This window comes from Oratosquilla oratoria, chromosome 24 (genome assembly GCF_046742065.1).
Source record: "Oratosquilla oratoria isolate Oo_2021 chromosome 24, ASM4674206v1, whole genome shotgun sequence".
In the NCBI taxonomy this organism is placed as follows: Eukaryota; Metazoa; Arthropoda; class Malacostraca; order Stomatopoda; family Squillidae; genus Oratosquilla; species Oratosquilla oratoria.
In genome coordinates, this window is record NC_134800.1 from 31,741,808 (window position 1) to 31,751,807 (window position 10,000).

Consider the following 10,000-nt stretch of genomic DNA (forward strand, 5'->3'; position numbering starts at 1 on the left):
TATTATTTTGTTTACTTTTGTTTGTCCAGGTGTCTTGTTTTTGAAGTTCTTTATTATCTGTTTGACGTTATCTAGTGTAAAGGGTTTTGTGAGTGTGTTGTCTGGGTCGAGTCGTCTCATGTCAGCTAAATTGAGAGGGGTAATGTCATCTTGTATTTCTTGTACTTGTGTTGTGATTGTTCTTTCGTGTTCCATGTCAAATGTTGCGTTTTCTGCTGGTGTGATTCTGAATATCTTTCTCCAGTGTTGTCTGAATATGTGTTCTTTTTCTTTGTCCTTGTGTATCTTGTGGTTATTGTGTATGATGTAAGGGGTGGTGGTAGTAGGTGTTCCTGTTAGTCGTTTAATTTGTGTCCAGAAGTATTGGGTGTTATTGTATTGTAGGTTTATCTTTCGTATTTCATTGTTCCAGTGTTCGTCGTATATTTGTTTGTTTTCTTCTAGTAGTTGATTTTGGATGTCGCGTAGTGTTTGTTTTGCTTGTGTTGTCCATGTGCCGGTAATGTGTGCTTGTGTTTGTAGCTGCTGATATTGCCATTGTAGTAGTTTTAATGTATCTGATTGTCTTGGGTGTGGTAGAATTTTATGTTTTGTTTTGGGAATGTGTTTGTCCATTGCTTGTTGTATCATAGTGTACCATGTGTTGAGTTTGTCGTCAATGTATTGTTTATTTCGTGTTGTTCTCTGTCTCTGTCTGTCGTATTTTGTTCTTTCTATGTCTAGTGTGTTCTTGAATCCTATCCAGTCTGCTTTGTGGAATGCGTATTTCTCTGGTGTATGTAGGTATTATTATAGGTTTTGTTGCCAGTGTTAGATGTATTGGGATGTGGTCTGATGTAGTTAGTTGTCCTGGTGTGATTCTGTAGTTTAAGTGATGATGTCTGTTTGTTAGTATTATGTCTGGTGTTCCTTGTCCGTTGTGTGTGATGCAGGTGGGGAAGTCTGGCCCTAAGTGTGTTAAGTGTCCTCTCTGTATTAGTTGTGCTATCTGTCTTCCTGTGGTGTTCGCGCTGTTGTTTCCTAAAGTGTGATGTTTGGCGTTCATGTCTCCTAATATGTATACAGGTAGTCTTTTTCTTGTTAGTCTTAGTATGTCATCTATAGGGAAGAGGGGGCGTCTGGGGGGTAAGTATAAGGTTGCTAATATTATGGGTCCTTGGTTTGTGTCAATTTTGACTGCTAGTATTTCGTCTTGAAAGTCGTCTAGTTATATACGCACCCTGCCTACGCTAAAGTAGCAAATGACCCATCCTGACCGAAACATGGCTCGGCAGGGCCTAGGTTGTGCTTTCATGAGGATACAAATGCCTGTAGTACAGGCGTAATATGGACTTAACCTACACAAATGTAATACAAGGCCGAAGGCCAGCTGTTTCTACAACACATATCCATTCCTTGTCCATCCCATTTCTGCAGCGGCGATACTATAAACCAAAATATCGCGTAGAAGCATATACATACATAGATACATACATACACACACACACACACACACACACACACACACACACACACACACACACACACACACACACACACACACACACACACACACACACACAAACACACACACACACACACACACACACACACATACATATATATATATATATATATATATATATATATATATACGTATATATATATATATACGTATATATATATACATACATATACATATATATAATTATATAATATATATATATAAAATGTGGGAACACAACCACACACACACACTCTCACAACACACACACACCTCACACACACACACACACACACACACACACACATCACACACACACACACACACACTCAACACAAACACACAAATACACATCCGACTCGGTGGTGCGGTTGGTAGAGTCCCAGACTGTCAGTATGGCGGTTACCGGCGGTACTTCTGAGTTCGTATCTGCCCAGGGCTGAAATTATTTCAGTATCGCTGCGCTTCGAGTCGTTACTCCAACTCTCGTGTTGCGGGGAGTTGGGAGTGTGTGTGCGTGTAAGGTCATTAGGCATTACCCATAGATCGGTCATACGAGCTCTGAGCTCTCTTCCGCGAGAGGAAATAGCTGTCGGATCACGTGTCCAAACAAGTGATCCAAAGGCCAAGGTTGAATCACACACACACACACACACACACACACACAAACAACACACCACACACACACACACACACACACAAACACACAACACACACACACACACACACACACTAACACACACACAAATATATATATCTACATATATTATATATAATATATATATATATACATTATTTTATATATACATTTATATAATTATATATATGTATAAAGGACATACGCACACCACACACACTTAGAACACACACACACTCACACAACCCAATCACACACACACACACAACACACACACAAACACACAACACACACAACACACACTAACACACACAACACTCACACACGCATAGATATATATTTATATTATATATATATATATATATATATATTTATATATAAATACACGGACACTGATACGTAGTCAAGCCAAGGACTCGAACCAAGCTGAGACGTAACAAGTGTACAGTGACCTAGACCAGTGGCTTAAGTGCTTCCGTCGAGCTCCTTGTCAGTCTCGATCGTGATGGCATGGGCTCGGGTCTCTGGTGAAAAGGAAATGGGGTCGCAGGCAGCAATTTTTCCTAATCTCGGGAACCATTAGCGTTTCGATTTCTGAGCGGGTTAAGGCGCTGCCCAGTAGCCTTATGGCCTCTGAGCGGTAGGTTCGAGTCCTACACACGACGTGTCATAAAGATTATCTAATTGATGTCGCTGTCCACTAGGGAATTTCTCACATAGTTACAATGGCGAAGCATGAAAGGTATTCGTTCTGGTCTTTACCCCCTTCTACTGGCGGGCTCGGGTCTCTGGTGAAAAAGGAAATGGGGCCGCAGAGAGCGATCTTTCCTAATCTCGGGAACCATTACCTTTTCGAGTTCAGAGACTTTTGTAGTCTCTGTAGCTGAGCGCGTTAAAGCGCTGCCCAGTAGCTTTATGGCCTCTGAGCGGTAGGTTCGAGTCCTACACGCGACGGTCATAAAAATTATTTGATTGATGTCGCTGTCCACTAGGAAATCTCTTTCTCTCTCTCTCTCTCTCTCTCTCTCTCACACATAAACACACACGCACACACCCACACCCACACACACACAACCACACACACATATATATATAATATATATATATATATATATGTATATATCAATGTTCGTGTGTGTGTGTGTGCGTGTGTGTGTGTGTATGTGTGTGTGTGTGTGTGTGTGTGTGTGTGTGATTCTCCATGGTCTTGGATCACGTGTTGGACTTGTGATCGACACCTATTTACTTCCCGGAAGAGAGCTGAGCTCATATATGACCAATCTATGGGTAATGCTGAGACCTTACAAACACACCTCCCAACTCCACGTCCACGAGAGTTGAAGTAACGACTCTCAGCCCAGCGATATTGTGTGTGTGTGTGTGTATGTGTGTGTGTGTGTGTGTGTGTGTGTGTGTGTGTGTGGGATGGGTGTGTGTGTGTGGGTGTGTGTGTGAAACAGATGACAGGAGAGTAGAGGAGATTAAGTAGAGAGAAAAGATAAGCAGAATAGCAGAGGAAATCCAAAAATAAGAAAGGGAAACAGATGAGAGGAGATGATAGGCTAGGAAGAAAATGGGAAAAGGAGGTTAGAGATAAAATAAGAGAAGAATAGAAGATAAAGAGATAAAAAGAATAGGAGAGAAGAAGAGAAGAAAAGAAAAGCAGAGAAGAAAAGAAGAGAAGAAGAGAGGCCAAAGAACCCGGGAAGGGGAAATGAGCAGTTGGGAAAGGAAGGGAAAATAAGAATAAAAACAAAATAGGGTGAGCGTAGACCCTGAGACTCCTCTTCCCCAGAGGCGACCACCGGACCCTCTGAGAGCTCTGATGGTGCCATTACAGGTAGGTCATGAGGAAGCAAAGGTGACCAACATATAAGCACAAAAAAGTTATAGTAGTTCAAACATCATTCAAAAGTTGTCGAGAAATTTTCTAAACGTGCGTTTAGAAAATTCTCTTTTGATGAATTGTTTGGTAAGTGAGAAAATAAACTACAAAGTATTTTTTGTGCTTATATGTTGGTCACCTTTGCTTCCTCATGACCTACCTGTAATGGCACCATCAGAGCTCTCAGAGGGTCCGGTGGTCGCCTCTGGGGAAGAGGAGTCTCAGGGTCTACGCTCACCCTATTTTGTTTTTATTCTTATTTTCCCTTCCTTTCCCAACTGCTCATTTCCCCTTCCCGGGTTCTTTGGCCTCTCTTCTTCTCTTCTTTTCTTCTCTGCTTTTCTTTTCTTCTCTTCTTCTCTCCTATTCTTTTTATCTCTTTATCTTCTATTCTTCTCTTATTTTATCTCTAACCTCCTTTTCCCATTTTCTTCCTAGCCTATCATCTCCTCTCATCTGTTTCCCTTTCTTATTTTTGGTTTTCTCTTCTATTCTGCTTATCTTTTCTCTCTACTTATCTCCTCTACTCTCCTGTCATCTGTTTCACACACACACACACACACACACACACACACACACACACACACACACACACACACACACACACACACACATACACACACACACACACAATATCGCTGGGCTGAGAGTCGTTACTTCAACTCTCGTGGACGTGGAGTTGGGAGGTGTGTTTGTAAGGTCTCAGCATTACCCATAGATTGGTCATATATGAGCTCAGCTCTCTTCCGGGAAGTAAATAGGTGTCGATCACAAGTCCAACACGTGATCCAAGACCATGGAGAATCACACACACACACACACACACACACACTCGAACACACACACACACACACACACACACACAAACATATATATATATATATATATCTATATATATATATATATGTTGTGTGTGTGTGTGTGTGTGTGTGTGTGTGTGGATGCTGTGTGTGTGTGTGTGTGAGAGAGAGAGAGAGAGAGAGAGAGAGAGAAAGAGATTTCACTAGTGGACAGCGACATCAATTGAATAATTTTTATGACCGTCGCGTGTAGGACTCGAACCTACCGCTCAGAGGCCATAAAGCTACTGTGCAGCGCTTTAACGCGCTCAGCTACAGAGGGACTACAAAATTCTCTGAACTCGAAAAAAGGTAATGGTTCCCGAGGAATTTTTTTTATTAGGAAAGATCGATCTTCTGCGGCCCCATTTCCTTTTTCTCAGAGACCCGAGCCCGCCAGTAGAAGGGGGGTGGTAAAGGACCAGAACGAATACCTTTCATGCTTAGCCATTGTAACTTTGTGAGAAATTCCCTAGTGGACAGCGACATCAATGTAGATAATCTTTATGAAAGTTTCGTTGTGTGTAGGACTCGGAACCTACCGCTCAGAGGCCATAAAGGCTACTGGGCAGCGCCTTTAAACCCGCTCAGAAATGGAAACGCTACATGGTTCCCGAGATTAGGAAAAATTGCTGCCGGCGTCCCATTTCCTTTTTTTTTCACCAGAGACCCGAGCCCATGCCATCACGATCGAGACTGACAAGGAGCTCGACGGAAGCACTTAAGCCACTGGTCTAGGTCACTGTACACTTGTTACGTCTCAGCTTGGTTCGAGTCCTTGGCTTGACTACGTATCAGGGTCCGTGTATTGTATATATATATATATATATATATATATTATATATTATATATATATATATATATAAGCGTGTGTGAGTGTGTGTGTGTGTGTGTGTGTGTGTGTGTGTGTGTGTGTGTGTGTGACCTTGTGTGTGTGAGTGTGTGTGTGGGTTTGTGTGTGTGTGTGTGTGTGTGTGTGTCTATGTGTGTGGTGTGTGCGTGTATGTCTTTATAGCATATATTTAAATATATATATGTAGTTTATATATATATATGAATATTATTTATATATATATATATATATGATGTATTGATATCTATATTTGTGTGTGTGTTAGTGTGTGTGTGTGTGTGTGTGTGTGTGTGGTGGTGGTGTGTGATGTTGGTGTGTGTGTGTGTGTGTGTGTGTGTGTGTGTGTGTGTGTGTGTGTGTGTGTGTGTGTGTGTGTGTTTCACCTTGGCCTTTGGATCACGTGTTGGACTAGTGATCGACAGCTATTTCCCTCGCGGAAAGAGAGCTCAGAGCTCGGTTTTGACCGATCTTAAAATGGGAGTAATTGCTTATGAACACGTACACGCACACACCACTTCCCATACTCCCCGCACAAGAGAGTTGGTGTAACGACTCGAAAGCGCAGCTGTTACTGAAATTAATTTCAGCCCTGGGCAGGATTCGAACCAGGTACCGCCGGGTTCGCCATACTGACAGTCTGGGACTATACCATCCGCACCACCGAGTCGTATGGTGTATGTGTGTGTTTGTGTGTGAGTGTTGTGGTGTGTGTGTGTGTGGGTGTCTGTGTGCTGTGGTGTTGTGTTGTGTGTGTGTGAGGTGTGTGTGTGAGTGTGTGTTGTGTTGTGTGTGAGTGTGTGATGTGTGCTGTGTGTGTGTGGGTGTTCCCACATGTTATAGTTTATAATAATATATATTATTATATTTTATATATATGTATATGTATGTATATTATATATTTTATAACGTATATTAATATATTAGTATACGTTATATATATATATATATATATATATTTTATGATACTTATGTGTGTGTGTGTGTGTGTGTGTGTGTGTTCGTGTGTGTGTTTGTGTGGGTTTTTTTTTGGGTGTGTGTGTGTGTGTGTGTGTGTTTTTTGTGGTTTGTGTTGTTTTGTGGGTGTGTGTGTGTGTGTGTGTGTGTGTGTTCTGTGTGTGTGTGTGTGTGTGTGCTATGTATGTATCTATGTATGTATATGCTTCTAGCGCGATATTTTGGGTTTATAGTATCGGGCCGCTGCAGAAATGGGATGGACAAGGAATGGACTATTGTGTTGTTTGAAACAGGCTTCTTGCCTTCGGCCTTGTATTACATTTGTGTAGGTTAAGTCCATATTACGCCTGTACTACAGGCATTTGTATCCTCATGAAAGCACAACCTAGGCCCTGCCGAGCCATGTTTCGGTCAGGATGGGTCATTTGCTACTTTAGCGTAGGCAGGGTGCGTATATAACTAGACGACTTTCAAGACGAAATACTAGCAGTCAAAATTGACACAAACCAAGGACCCATAATAATAGCAACCTTATACTTACCCCCTAGACGCCCCCTCTTCCCTATAGATGACATACAAAGACTAACAAGAAAAAGAATACCTGTATACATATTAGGAGACATGAACGCCAAACATCACACACTAGGAAACAACAGCGCGAACACCACAGGAAGACCAGATCTAGCACAACTAATACAGAGGAGGGACACTTAGCACACTTAGGGCAGACCTCCCCACCTGGCATCACACACAACGGACAAGGAACACCAGACATAATACTAACAAACAGACACATCATCACTTAAACTACAGAATCACACGCAGGACAACTAACTACTTCAGACCACATCCAAATACATCTATCACTGGCAACAAAACCCATAATAATTACCTACAGTACACCAGAGAAATACACATTCCACAAAGCAGACTGGATATGATTCAAGAACCACACTAGACAATAGAAAGAAAACCAAAATACGGACATGACAGAGACAGAGAACAAACACGCACTAAACATTACATTGACGACAAACTCAACAACATGGTACACTATGATACAACAAGCATGGACCAAACACATCCCCCAAAACAAAAACAATAAAATTCTACCACACCCAAGACAATCAGATACATTAAAAACTACTTCCAATGGCAATATCAGCAGCTACAAAACACCAAAACACACATTACCGGCACATGGGACACCACAAGCAAAACAAGCACTAAGCGACATCCCCAAAATCAACTACTAGAAGAAAACAAAACATACTATACGACGAACACCTGGAACCCCAATGAAATACGAAAGATAAACTACAATCACAATGACACCCAATACTTTCGGACACAAATTAAACGGAACTAACAGGAACACCTACTACCACCACCCTTACATCATACACCCAATAAAACCACAAGATACACAAGGACAAAGAAAAAAGATAACACATATTCACGACCAACACTAGAGAAAGATATTCAGAATCACACCAGCAGAAAGTGCAACATTTGACCATGGAACACGAACGAACAATCACAACAAAAGGTAGTACAATGAAATACAAGGGATGACATTGCCCCTATCAATATTTAGCTGACATAAAACGGACTCGACCCTCAGACAACACACTCACAAAAACCCTTTACACTTGCTAACGTCAAACAGATATTAAAGAACTTCAAAAACAATGACACTGGCCAATCAAAAGTAAACAAAATAACACTAACTAACATTCCGGAATCAACACTACAATTACTCACAGAAATCTTTAATGAAAACATTCAGCATGGGATACTTCCCCGACATATTCAAAACAGCTTATCACTAACATTCATACCCAAACGCGGAAAAAAAAAAAACTCACAGACATAAACAATTTACATGACCTATATCACGACTCGAAGTCCCAGGAAAAATACTTGAAAAACTCCTAATACAAAGACTACTCCAAACCCACTTACACCACAATAACAGCCTACAAACGAAAGACCAACATTGGATGTCCAACTAGAGGAAGAGGGACACACACAGCTTCGCCACACATAGTTCGAAACAAATAGCCATAAGTCAACGGACACAACCACGGGAATGTAACATAGTATCACGAGACATAACAAAAGAAACATATTGGACAAAAAATTTTTAATGGCACAAAGGACTTGATACAATATACACCCCAAACACACCTCGCAGAATTACTAACACAGGACACTCTGCAATTACCTCCCGTACAACAGTCAAAGCACAAATTACGAATACACCAGTATACAGGAAGACCCTTCAACATATAACAGTGGATGTCCCCAAGGAAAGTATCATTTCACCAACACTATTCAACCACTACACACACGACACCCCCAACCCGACACACGGAGTCACACACGTTACAATTTGCAGTAGACCTGACACAGATAATCACATACCCAAGCAAAAAAGGCAAAAACATGTTAGCACTAAAAACAAGCAGAACAATAGAGACCATAAACACATATGAACAACAATGGAAAATACAAACACAACAAAATTCCAACTACTAAACATATCAACACAGAAACCAGCAGAAATATGGATAGGAGACACACATAGACGCAAACAAAGAAACATAAAAATACTAGGATTAACACTTGGAAACACAAACACACACAAACAACAGAAAAATACAAGCAGAAAAAACATTACAGACACTAAGACGATTCAGAAACCTTGACACCAAACTACTATTAAGACTATACAAAGTACTTGTACGACCTCAACTAGAATACATACCAATAACAACAATCACATTAAAACCAAGTCAACTCCAAAAACTACAGTCAATACAAAACAAAGCACTACGATTCGCCACACACTCCATACCCCCATACCTTAACACAGTAGAAGAACTACACATACAACATAAACTCGAACCACTTAACGCAAGACTTCACAGACTAGCTTACAGAACATGGAACAGACTTACAATAACAAATCCAGAAATAGTACAAAACAGCGAAGACATAGACATAGAAGACGGACACGATCACAACTGGTGGCCTAGTGTCCCCTATCATGTACGGCCCACCACCCGAACCTAAATACATACTTTAAACACAAATAAACATAAAAATACATCACTATCCTTCATTGTTCTACTAACCATACTAACCCAACTAACAATATAACTACTATTATCACTAACATTATTACTATTGTTATTAAAAATGATAACACGTACGAAATCAATCGCACGTGATATCATACAATCAATGAGTATGGTAATAGGAGTCACTACCCTCCCCCAACATTGTAAATACAAAATAGATCAATAAAAAAAATCACTAGCCGTCATCCCAATGGGAAAAAAAA